The sequence below is a fragment of the Hylobates moloch genome, unplaced genomic scaffold (genome assembly GCF_009828535.3).
Source record: "Hylobates moloch isolate HMO894 unplaced genomic scaffold, HMol_V3 SCAFFOLD_15, whole genome shotgun sequence".
Classification (NCBI taxonomy): domain Eukaryota; kingdom Metazoa; phylum Chordata; class Mammalia; order Primates; family Hylobatidae; genus Hylobates; species Hylobates moloch.
The window spans coordinates 18,327,943-18,341,180 of NW_026652290.1; the positions used below are offsets into that span (position 1 = coordinate 18,327,943).

At 53.1% G+C, this 13,238-nt stretch overlaps 1 pseudogene; it reads right to left on the reverse strand.

Annotated features, from left to right (window-relative positions):
- Nucleotides 1–1,418: 1,418 nt before the first annotated feature.
- On the reverse strand, nucleotides 1,419–12,956 carry LOC116484187 (uncharacterized; annotated as a pseudogene).
- Nucleotides 12,957–13,238: the final 282 nt, after the last annotated feature.

The window sequence follows — 13,238 nt, forward strand, 5'->3', positions numbered from 1 at the left end:
GGGGCCGGGGGGGGGGGGGGGGGGAGGCTGGTGGAGGGAGAGGTGCTTAGTTTGTTTCCTTCTGCTCAGCTGTGCCAACAAAAAAGAAAATGAATCTGTGAAGCCCAGACAAGGTGGCCGAGTCGCAGTGCTGAAGCGCAGCTCAGTGGAGGAGGTGGCAGGCACGGGGCCCAGAGAAAATTATCTTTCTAACCACTACGTTGGTACCATAATCACCTTCACGCGGCAGCTCTGGTTCCTGGGGGAGGGGCCACTGGAGAGCCACTTGGTTTGATTCTTGAATCTTTTGACACCGCCTGTCACAGAGGGGTGTGTAATTAGGCTGCACTGTACCTTACCAGCAGCCCAAGCCGCATGCACCTCACAAGATGAGAGCAGGTGCTACTACTAGAGCTGCCGGGCTGGGCTGGGCTCTTAATTGGCTTATGTGCTTCTCCTGGAGTCTGTCCTGTTTTTCCAGGGATGCAGATACCTCCTGGACTATGGTGGGGATTGCTCTGTCAAGGGGTCTCTGAGGGACCAGGGACCCTGCTGTGATGCTGCTTTGGGGGCAGGGTGGTGGCAGGTGAACTCTGGCCCAACCAGCTAATGGCCTGAGAATGTGCCCTGCCCGCTCCGAAGAGCTCCCTGACCCCAAAGAGCCTGCTGTGCACACATCTGAACCCCCATCCCAGGTCTCTGCACCTTGCTATAGAAAGTCAGCCATGGAGACATGTGTGGCGACCGCAGGAGCACCGGGAGGGAGGCTCTCCTTGCCTGGGAAGAGACCAGCCTCTTGTTTTCTATGGTGGACAGGCCAAAGAGATACAGCCTCAAGGGTTTGAGGATTTGGAAAATGGAAGAGATTTGAGGATGGCCAGGAGGGGTTTGGAGCCCTGTTTTGCTCAGCAAAGAACACTGTAAAACAGGGCTGTTTATCCAGGTCCTAAATGATGGGGATGCTGGCGTCTGCCCAGCAGCCCACACGCTGGGGGCATGTGTTCAGGCAGCACTGCTCCCTCCTTCTCCCTGGAGCCTCAACCTCTCCTTGGGTGTGCAGGAATCTTCCCCTCTATCCTGCAGTGGCAATTTTAGACGAGGGTGGCAACTTTCCCCTCTTCCACAGCCAGCGCCTGCTCAGCAGTCTTCCTGCATGAAAAGCTGAACAGGAGCCCCTGGTCTAATCATCCCCCACCTGGGAGCAGCGGGGCTTCATGTAAAAGTGTGGAACCAACCAGAGCAGGGAGAGGGGGTGACCTGGGGAGGGGCCACATACAGGGATGCCCTGGCCCATCCCTGAATGTCCTACACCACTCTGCTAGGCCTGGGAGGCCCATGCATGGACAGGAGGGCAGGGCACCCTATTGAGGGTCTGCAGGATTCTGGAAGGTTGAATGTCATGGTGATAATCAGCTCAGCTCTGGGGTCCAAATGCCACTTCAAATCTCAGCTTCACCAGATAGGGGTGACCATAGGCATGGTTTAACCTCTTTGTGCTCTGTCTTCTCATCTGCAAAATGGGGTAGTAAAGGAATTCTTGAATCACAGAATTGCTGTGAGCACTAAAGCGGATAGCTAAGGCAAGAGCTTGGCACGGGAGACAAGCTTCACAATGTCAGCTGTAAGGTTCCTTCAGCGTCATCTCATCAAGTCCTTTAACCCCAAACAGGACAGGAGCCCAGGAAGTTTTGAGATCCTGGATTATTCTATCGAAAGGTGGCTTCTAGGTCTCCCAGCCCACACTTCTCCAGGATGCCCATCTCGGCCACCCCAGGTCCCGCTTCGTTGTTTGAAAGGAAAGCTCTGGCCCAGCCTAAGTTGTAGCGAGGTGAAATGCCTTCCCCTGCCCCCTCTAAATAGTAGTTCCGGGTCTTCCGGAAACTCACCAGCAGCCACTCTGGATCCCTGTGGCCTGTGAACCTGCAGCGTCACTGTCCCCCGGGGGCTTGTGAGAGACACAGCGTCTGGAGCCTCAGCGGAGGCCTGAGGTGTCAGAATCTGCCCCTGGCTCAGATCCCCCGAGGATGTGTAAGTGCAGAGAGTGTGGGAAGGCTGCTCCACGCCTCCTAGGAGACCACAGGTCTCTCTCACCACCGTGACAAGCTTCAGCAATGTGTCCCGGGGAAATGCCAGCTACCTGCAAGTAAATTATTATTAATAGTTACAGCACCAACATTTGCAAATAATGTCATTTTTGAAAAAGGAGGCCGGGCGCGGTGGCTCACGCTTGTAATCCCAGCACTTTGGGAGGCCGAGGCGGGCGGATGACGAGGTCAGGAGATCGAGACCACGGTGAAACCCCGTCTCTACTAAAAATACAAAAAATTAGCCAGGCGTGGTGGCGGGCGCCTGTAGTCCCAGCTACTCAGAGAGGCTGAGGCAGGAGAATGGCGTGAACCCGGGAGGCGGAGCTTGTAATGAGCCAAGATTGCGCCACTGCACTCCAGCCTGGGTGACAGAGCGAGACTCCGTCTCAAAAAAAAAAAAAAAAGGAAATTAGAGCTGACTCAAAGTTATTCCTATCAAGACATCACACTTATATGTGCATTCCAACATGCTTTCTTGAAGGGGAATTACTGTCATGATGCACATGCAGAGGGGACCCCGTCAGCAGGTCTCCACTAAGCAGGGAGGGCCTAACCCACCCTTCCTCCTGAACAGCAGTCCTACCCACTACGTTCCCAAGAGGCGGTCAGTCAGATGGTGTAGGAGGCAGAATGGCCCAAGGCAGCCACATCGATGCTGGGCAGGCCTCGTTCTCGGAAATTCTTCCTTACATTGGCCTGCAAGATGCCGCCCTGGAACTCTCACCCTTCCCTGCTAAGTCTCTGGCTGCAGATAAAACTAGCCCACCTCCTCTTTCATAGGACACAGCTGTTCCTCCCCTTTGCTGCCAAGTAACTAATTGTTACAAACTGAGCGGCTTGCGACAACAGAAACTGATTCTGTCACAGCTGTGGAGGCCGGACGTCCGACAGCAAGGTGTCAGCGGGACGCACTGTCTCCGAAGGTTCCCGGAGAGGATCCTGCCTTGCCTATTCCCAGGCGTCCCTTGGTTTGGGGCTGCCAAGCTCTAATCACTGCCTCTCTCATCTGTGGTTTTCTCCTGCCTCCCAAATCTCCCTCTGCCTCTCTCTGTCATGACACCTGCCGCTGGATTTGGGGTCCCCCCTGAATCCAGAATCTCATTTTGAAATCCTTAACTTAGTTACATCTGCTAAGATTCCTTTTCCAAATAAGGCTCTGGCAAGCAGGACGTGGACAAATCTTTTGGGGGCCACTAATCGACCCATAGGATGTCCATTCAAATATTTAAAGGCATGCTCTCAACCCATCGCCTCTTCCCCATACAAAGACAAATCCCAGAAATCTTTCAGTAGATCTTCTGTGTGATCTACCATCAGTCTGACTGACACCCCTGGCCCTGAGCAGAATGTCCATCTCCTCCTAGACGAAGGACTTGAACAATTTTTTTTTTTTTTTTTGACAGAGCCTTGCTCTGTTGCCCAGGCTGGAGTGCAGTGGCACAATCTTGACTCACTGCAACCTCTGCCTCCCGGGTTCAAGTGATTCTCCTGCCTCAGCCTCCCAAGTAGCTGGGATTACAGGTGCCCACCACCATGCCCAGCTAATTTTTGTATTTTTAGTAGAGACGGGGTTTCACCATGTTGGTCAGGCTGGTCTCAAACTCCTGGCTTCAAGTGATCCACCTGCCTCAGCCTCCCAAAGTGCTGGGATTACAGGTGTGAAAATGCAGTTAGTGTTAATGTCATTACTGTTGTGATGGGAAGCATGCCAAGGGTCAGGCAGCAGCCATGCCCTGCCCACTTACCCACCTTTCTGCTCTCTTCATAGTCCCCCCAATACCAAGTTTCATAATGCCAAGGCCCACTGCTACTGTTATGAGTGGAAATGGGTCCCCTCCAAATTCATATGTTGACATACTAACTCCCAGCACCTCGAAATGTTACCATTTTTGGCGATAGGGTCTTTAAAAAGATAATCAAGGTAAACCGAGGCCACTGAGGTGGGCCCTAATCCAGCATGACTGGTGTCCTTATAAGAAGAGGATACGTGGACAGAGACATGTGCAGAGGGAGGACCACCGGAGCACACAGGGAGAAGACAGCCAAGTCACCAACCCTGCCTACACCTTGATCTCAGACTCCCAACCTCCAAAACTGTGAGAGAAGGAATTTCTGTTATTTAAGCCCCCCAGTTTGTGGTGTTTTGATAGAGTAGCCCTAGGAAAAGGATACTGTTCTATGGGACCCATCGTAGGTTCTGGAAAGCATTTGTTCTGTAGTACGTCAATAGAACTTGTGTAAAAACAGGGTTCTGCAGTCAAACAAGTCTGAGAACCACTGGGTCGAGCATAGCTCACCAGGTTTTCTTTACGGGAAGCCTCCTCACAGCCATGACGGTGCTCATGGCTGTTTTGAATCCCTAGGAGAGGAGAGATTTCCCAACCTTTCTTGAACATGGAATCCTCATCATTGCAAAACATGGGCTTTGTGTTCTGCAGAACAGGCTTTCCAACATGCTGGAAGCCCAGACCAGCAGGGGTGGGGAGGAGGCACGGGGGTGGGGTAAGACCCGGGGCCCTCTGCCTGTGCTGGTGAGTCCCTCGATCTCCCTTATCAGACAAGCAGCAGGGCCAGCCAGGAGTGCCACATTTTATGGCTCTATCATGTGTGAAATCTTGCCCATTAGGGAGAAGCTGTCAACACAAAACATAGATTTCAAGATACACTTTCTACTCCAGGATTATGAATAACCCCTTCGATCATTAGAACCAGAGCATTTTTTAAAAATCCAATTTGTTTCCCACTTCGGAACCCATTTAGTTTGCTTCTTGCCCTCGGGGTTAGGGAGGGAGGGCTGGAGGCTGGAGCCTTCCAGAATCCTGGCTCTGGAAACCTTGCATCCCCAGAAATTGTGCAGGTTTTTCATCTGAAACCTTGATTTTCCTAGGAATCATCTGTTATCCATTTCCCATAACCCAGCTGTGTATTTCTGTTGGAAGGTGTTCCCTTTATAATCAGACAGAGCTGCAGGGAGCCCTGTGGAGTGAGCAGCATCCCCCAGAGGGCCAAGGGGAGACATTCCAGACAGTCTTCCAGCAGAGAAGTTTGGGAAGATGCTGATTTCATCTGTCAAGTCCTAAAGCAATGCACTAATCCAAAATTAAACGAAAACAAAAATATTCACCAGGCAAAGGAGTGTGAAAAATCCCCATTTCTGTCTCTCTCTCCTCATCAGCGACAGAAACCGGGGCTTCCTAGAAGAAACAATGCACTCCCCACCTCCCTCTGTTTGTGCTGCAGTGAAAACTGACACGAGAGATTCATTGGAACATGTGCCCTCGTTCCACTCTCATCAGCCCACCGCGGGGACAGGAGCTGTTCATCTTTTTGGCTCTGCTTGCAGCCTCCAGAACACTTGTGAGAGGCACCTTGCGGGCACCGTGGTCGGATGAGGCCCCTGGGGCTCTTCCAGAGGCTGGCACTCTCCGCAGTTGTCGCTCACCTACCTGCTCAGGCCAGGCCAGGCCAGAGTGGACAATGTCTTCCCAGCAGGCCAGACTAGTCTCCCAGGAGGCTGAGGCTGCTGTATCACTCACCAAATCCTCTCATCTGCCGGCCTGACCCTGTGCGATGCTGGAAATAGCACTCGAGCTGGACGCCCTCCCTGACTTGGAGAAGGGCAGTGCCCTGGAAGGAGAGGGCACAGAAGCAGCTGTTTACAGAATCTCCAAGGGCTGCAATGGGGCAATGGGATGTGCAGGAGAGTGACCAGGAGCCCGGGGCAGCTGGTGACCCACCCCTCCAGGCATTCGTGAGGTGTCAGAAGGGGGGGGGCCCCTTGAGCAGGGCCTGCAGAGATGGCTAAGAGTCCATCAGGCAGATGAAATGATTTGCTTTCCTCACACTTATCAAGCTTAGAAATGACCTCCTTCATGCATGTGAATGACTTTATTCATGTATATGACTCACCTTCTTCATGCATGTGATGATCTTATTGTATGTGACTCACTTTCATGCATGTGATAACCTTATTCATGTAGGTGATTTGCGTTCTTCATGCATGTGATGACCTTATTCATGTACGTGACTCACCTTCTTCATGCATGTGATGACCTTATCCATGTATGACTCACCTTCAGGCATGTGATGGCCTTATTCACATATGTGATTTGCCTTCTTCATGCATGTAATGACCTTATCCATGTATGTGACTCACCTTCAGGCATGTGATGACCTTATCCATGTATGTGACTCACCTTCTTCATGCATGTGACGACTTTATCTATGAGTGTGACTCATTGTCTTCCCATCCCCCTAAAACATAAACTCAATGAGAGCAAGAGCTTTGTCTACTTCTTTTTAATCAATATGTCCCCAGTGCCTAGCTCAGTACACAGTAAGTACTCAAAACTACGTATTGAATGGTTGGGAATGAAGGCCAAGGGAGATTCAGGGTGGGAAAGACCTTGACAGAGGGTGACAGGTGCCTGCCCCATCCCCCCCATCTTAACAGGAATCACCCCCTGACTTCCCACCCTGACAGGTCCCAGGACGCCTCACCAAGAGGTGCATGGCCATGAACCATTCCCCTTCATAACTCCCAGACGCACCAAGGTTGCCATGGAGAAGGCCCAGATGAGGTTCCTGGGCTGCACCCGCTTGCCAGCAGGTACAGAGCAGCGGGTGGGAGCCGCTGGCTGGCCCTGCCACGCACCCCTCAGGCTCCCGCTCCTGCCTCCCCGAGCCTCAGTCCTTTTAGCTCTCATTTGTAAGTGGGCCTCAACCCAAGCGCAAGATTCAGCGGGAATCCGGCCGGGTTCCCAGACGCTTAATTGGAGCTGGGCTCTTCATTACCCGCACACCTGTTCCCCAACACCATATGGTCTGAGGTAAATAGACTATAATTGTTTATCCAGAGTCCATTCTGCCGTGAGTGAGTGAGTGAGTGAGTGCGGGGCCGCCTCCGCCGCCACCTCCACCTCCCCCGGCCATCACCCCTGCTGCCGCTGATCCCTCACCGGGCTGCTGAAGGACGAAGCCCCGCACAAGGTTAAAGAGTTTACGGCTGTCCCGGCAGAGCCACCTTCCACGTCCGGGGCCCACCTTGGAGCAGCTTCTCCTCCAGCTCCAAGGAAAAGTCCCTGCCTAGCTACGCAACTGCCGGGAGCTTGGCAGCCGGGTCTCCCCGCCCTGCCAGTGTGGCTGAGCAGCCGGGCCCCTCGCTAGCCCTGGGATCATTTATCTCTTTCCCTGTGGAGGCCGGAGGACGTCTGAAAAGGGCCTGGGCTTTGGAGCCCGGAAGGCATGGGCCTCGCCTGGATCTCCGCGCAGCCACTTTCCAATTGAGTGGCCTCAGGTGAGTTTCTTCACATCTTAGGCTTTGGCTGCTGCATCTACCAAAAATCAGGGCATGATTTTTTCTGTATCATGTGGTCGTTCATAACAGAAGGCGTTAATGTTCACCGGGTACGTCCTGTCGGGTCAGCATGCTGCTGTGTGCTTTAGAGAAAGGACCTCTTGGAGGAAGGCGCTTTGATTATAAACACTTTACAGGGGAACAAAGTCAGGCTTAGGCGGGTGAACCCGCTTGCCCAGTGCTACCCAGCCAGAAACTGGGGAAGCTGGAATTCTAACCCAGTTCTGTCGATTTTGGAAGCTGATCTCCTGACCACCATCCTATATTTACATGATGAGATCATGCATCCAAGGGGCCTGGCCTGGTGCCTGGCATATCGAAGAAAATCAATAAGTGCCCATTCTTTTCTCTCTGCCCTTCCTTCAGTGAACAGATGCCCCCGCCACTGCCACTCAGGTTTCTGGGAGGCATCCAGAGCTCTGGGCTGCCAATGTGCCCTACCCCAAGATACAGTATAAACAGAGCAGAGCCCGGTCCCCTCCTCAGTCCCCTTGCCTTTGTTCCTGGCCAGCCCTACCAGGAAGAAGTGGCCCTTTCCCACCATGCAGCTGATCCCCAGATAGTCCTGGACCACCATGCAGCCAGGCAGAGAAAGGAGGAAGGCAGGACGGCAGGCAATGCCCCAACAGAGCTGAGCTCTCAGCCTCAGAAGGAGTCAGATGAGTTGATCTTAAGAAAGAGCAAGGGCCCCTGAGCATTTTGGGGGCTCTGGCTGAAAGCATGACCCCATGCAGGAGGCAGAGTGCTCGGCACCTTGGGAGGAACGAGAGCCACATGAGAGCCTGGACACTCAGGGCACCTGGGTCCTCTCTTCAGGGGCACGGGAGAAGGCTGCTCTTCACCATCTCGCCACCTGAGTTTTTCCCTTTCCTGCCCAGAGCTCGTCCGCCTGCCCAGAGCTGCTCCAGGAGGATGGATGGCATCCCCAAGCCCAAGAGAACAGATGCTGTGTCTTCTTAATCTGCACAGAATTGGTCTTTAATATGATGAAGGGCTTCTAGACCTTTCAGCTCTGACGGATCCCCTATGTAGCAGAGTCACTGGCTCTTACCAGAGCCTACCTGGGCAGGCAGGTGCCCTCAGGTGGGCTCAGAGACTGTCTCACCAAAAAAAAAAAAAAAAAAAAGCCCCCAGCCCAGAGAAAGGATGAGACCCAAGTCCTATCCTTCCAGACACTGTCATCCCTCTGGATAGACAGACGTCAAGTTCCCACTACACACACACTCATCGGTCCACAAAGAGGAGCTCCACACGTGAAGCACATGGCCACAGGGAAGCTAGAACACCAGGGGGAGCAGAAACAAGCGTTGCTTGTGGGATAATTAGGGAAGTCTTCCTGCAGGAGGTGCCCCCAGGGGCCTTGAGAGCTCTGATCCCCATCAGTTACCTGCTGGCTCTGTGGAAGGTAGAGAATCAGGCAGGAACAAGAATTGCAACCAAGAAAAAATATATACGAAAAAAAGGAAAAGGTTTTCCTAGCTAGTTTTCCATCTGCCTACGGGCAGACCCTTTGAAGAAGAGCCTGCGGCCCAAGCAGCAGCAGCAGCCACCTCCCCCATCTCCGGAAAGGGGAAGGAGTTTTACGAGATACTTAAGCTGCTGTATAAATTGGCACCTCAGGGGATGCCATGCAGATCTGCCTTGGCCTGATGAGCATGGGGTTATCTGCAAGCCCAGGCATCAGGCAGGGCTGCTGGAGTGGTCAGCAGGGTGCCCCGCTGCCCTCATCATGGGAAAGATGCAGTGTCCTGGAAGTAGGAGTCCCACTCCCTGGGAATGTGAGCCTCTGAGGAAATCTCTGTAACTCAAAGACTTGGAGGGCCAGCCGCAGTGGCTCACGCCTGTAATCTCAACACTTTGGGAGGCCGAGGTGGGTGGATCACGAGGTCAGGAGTTTGAGACCAGCCTGGCCAATATGGTGAAACCCCATCTCTACTAAAAATACACAAATTAGCCAGGTGTGGTGTCATGCACCTATAATCTCAGCTACTCAGGAGGCTGAGGCAGAATCACTTGAACCTGGAACGTGGAGGTTGCAGTGAGCTGAAATTGTGCCACTGCACTCCAGCCTGGGTGACAGAGCGAGACTCCATCTCAAAAAAACAAAACAAAACAAAACAAAACAAAAAAGACTTGGAAACTGGACTCAGGTGTTCTGGTCAGGGTCCTGGGTGGGGGTCAGAGTCCTGGATGAAAGGGAAGAGGAAGGAATGTGTCCTGGACTCCTGTTCTATGGCTGGACACGGGACCAGGCACTTTATAGATACTCTCTCATTTAACCTTTGAAGACCTTCCTGCTAGGTATCATTGCTACTCCCATTTCACAGATGAGAAAACTAAGGGCCGGAGAGATGAAGTCACTTTCCCAAGGTCACAAAGCCAGAAGGGGCCAGAGCCGGCATTTGAACCCAAGCCACACACTGTGCCTCTCTTTGAACGTCCCACTTCGGTCAGGAAAGGTGGAGCAACTGGAGACAGTCCCTAGACCTTTGCAAACTGTCCTGGACTTTGTGGCACAACCTCGGGCCCTGAGATGCAGGGGACACACAGAGCAGGCAGGGTTTGAGATGAGGGAAAAGGGCTGTTCTCCCAGGCTCGTTCCCTTATCAGAACACCTGTGTCCAGCTTCAAAGCCACGGCCGTCACTGCCAGGGCCCCGCCCACACCTCTCGGGCACCCAGCAGGCAGCCCATGGCACAGGTATCTGGGACTCACCTGAGGGCTTCTCTCAGCCCAGGTAGGGGCCGAGCTCAAGGGGCTGGGGAGTGAATGTCCCTGGAAGCAGCCTCGGTCAATGTCAGATGGACTCAGAGGATGAAACCTCCAGCTGCCTAAATTCCCCAGTGGAACTGGGCCCCACTGCCCATGGCGGTAACCCGCTCAATAGCCCGGCATCCTGCATTCATTTCTTCCTGTCCCTGTCTCCTTCCCCACTCCCCTACTAGTACTTCCCAAGATCACCTCCCAAAGAAATAAATGCATGCAACCCCTTGTCTTGGGTCTGCTTCTGGGGGAACCCAAGCTAAGCCCTCCCCTGTGCATCCGTCCTGCACCCATCCCTGTGCCTCCTGTCCACCTGACCCCCATGCATCAGGAAAATGAAGGTAGCTTTTCTCCTCGAGGAGACGTAACTAATAACAAGATCACAAGCAACCCAAGACACAGACATCAAATATTACACACCCGGAGTGAGATCCGTATCTCTCTATCTGGAGCATCGTGTGCCTTAGAGTGACGGCGCGGCCGCCGACCCTCTCATTGATGAAGTATGTTATAAGTGCTAAGTAATAATAATACTGTAAAATGCCTCAGTGCTCAAGCATGAGCTCTGGGCTCCAGATAAAATGCCAGACAGATAGATTAGCAGGCGGAGGAAACGCTCCAAAAGCCATCTCCCCACAGCTCCCTGGGCCTAATAGATAGGTCCAATCAACCCACTTCAATTACTACTTGAGGACTAATAGCCAAGAGGCTGATTAAATCCCCTGCTCAAGCGCCTGTGCTATGCAGAGCTGGTGACAGGATAGCAGCACAGGTGAGAATGAGGAGAATGAGACGGTGTGTGCTTTCCTTCCCTGGGATAGGGGAGCGTGCAGGTCGTCTGGGCAGATCTGGGCTAATCCTGCTGCAGTTCCCCATCTGTCTTTACTGAGCCATGTCCAAAGCCCAGGCCACCATCCCCCAGCACTGGCTGGGCCCGGAGCACGGCTGGCCATCCTCTGCTGTCCTCCTTGGCTGACTCCTCTCCACTTTCCATCAAGAGAAAATGGAGAGGCTGAATGAGGCCATGGAGAAGCAGAAGGACAGCTGATTTGCGTGTCCTCGGGGGATAATTTGGGGGAAGGAGGTGGTTTGCCTCAGTGGAGAGCCATTAGAACCAAACCCAGGTGGAGGGGAGCACCAGGCAGTGAGGCCTGTCTCAGAGCGAAAGGCAGGAAGAGGGAACCATGGCCAAAGCATTAGACAAGGGCCCTTGAGGACTGTGGGCCCCAGAGGCTAGAACTTGAGTAGGGGCCATGAGAAATGCAGAGAAGGAGAGGTTCCAACTCCCAGAGACACTGCCTTCCACGGAGGGCTGGGGGGCAGGTGAGAGCACCCCAGGAGCCACAGGTGGGTGACTGTCAGCCTCAGTCTCCACTGGCCCCCAGACACCTCCCTGTGCCCCATCTGTTCCAAGGTATGAAAGGTCAGTGACAGCTGTCGCTGCAGTGGGAGGGGCAAGGCCTGCCCCAGTGGAAATGTGTCATGTGTGTTCTGCTGAGCCAGGGAGTCTTTTTTCATAGAGGGCATTTGACCTTCAGAAAAATATTTGAATCAAGGTGTGAGGGAGGAGGAAGAGGAAGAAGAGAGAAAGAGGGGAGGGAAGGAAGAGGGGGAGAGGAAAGAGAAAGCAAAGAAGAGAAGGAGGAGGGAGAGGAGCGGGAGGAAGGAAAGGAGGGAAAGAAGGAAAGAGGAAGAGAAAGAAGAGGAGGAGGGAGGGGGAGGAGGGAGACCGTGGGAGAAGGGAGAAGCAGCAGAAACAATTTACGCTAAATGTTATATTTGCGAGAGAACACAAGGAAACGTTTGATTTTCTTCCTAGTCCATCTGAGAACAAAACAGTGTGAATGTTGCTGAACATGTGTTTTTTTAAAATGAAAAACAGAGAATGTAAAATCGTATCCAGTCCTCCCAACAAGCAATATCTGAATGCTCACAACTGGGTCTGCCGATCCGAAGGGACAGGGCTGTGTGAGGGAGGAGGTGGGGAAGGGGACACCTTTGACAATAGGCTAGGAAGCCTCTGGGTCCCAGAGACCATGGAGCTGAAGGAACTCACCCCTCATTGTTAAAGAAGAACATATAAATGCTCCACGTATAGAAACTCAACTTGTAAACTCTCATTAATCATGAGCCGGAGGTGAGCAGATGGGAAATGAAACAGCACCAGCAGCGAGCCGGGGAGCCCCAATGTGAGCGTGAACCGCGGGGAGGCCCAGCCTGGGAGGGGCAGCCAAGGGTGGGAGGAGGCGGAGGTGAGGCCACAGAGCAGGAGCAGGAGCGGCACGTGGAGGCTGTAGCCAGAGGGGGCTGGGATATGGGAAAGACACCAGTAGGGAGGGCCGCTCACCTGCAGGTGGGCACAGCGGGAAACATGAGTGAGGGGCTCTTTCTTGCTTTTCGTTCCAGAGGGTCTAAGAGAGAGGAGAAGGGGTGCCTGTGGATGGCAGAGCAGACCCTGCCTGGGCCAGGTCTGGGCTCTGCTGCCACAACCCAAGTACATCCCATAACATTCCAAATTCCTCCATAACCCTCTTTTGGGTTTTCATTCTAACAAAGGAGGTGCCAGACTGGTGTCCTGCTCCGTGGAAACAGGTCTCTGGCTCTGCCTAGGGGCCCCTCTCTGCTTTCTCCCGTGTGCCTTGCTCTTCCTCCCGTGTTCCTTGCTCTTCCTCCCGTGCTCCTTGTGTTTCCACCCAAGCTTCAGAAGCCTGCCTGGTCACCTCAGTGGGATATGCGGCTTGGCGCATGAATCCGTTTGCTAGGGCCGTCATGACAAAGTGCCACAGGCTGGGAGGCTTAAACAACAGAAATTTGTTCTCTGGCAGTTCTGGAGGCTGGAAGTCCGAGATCAAGGTGTCGGCAGAGTTGGTTTCTTCTGAGCCTCTCTTCTCCTTGGCTTGGAGGTGGCTGTCTTCTCTATGTGTCTTCACATGGTCTTCCCTTTGTGTTTGTCTGTGTCCAAATGTCCCCTTCTTAGAAGGACACCAGTCATACTGGATGAGGATCCACCATCATTTTAGCTTGATCACCTTTTTTTTTTTTTTTTTGAGATG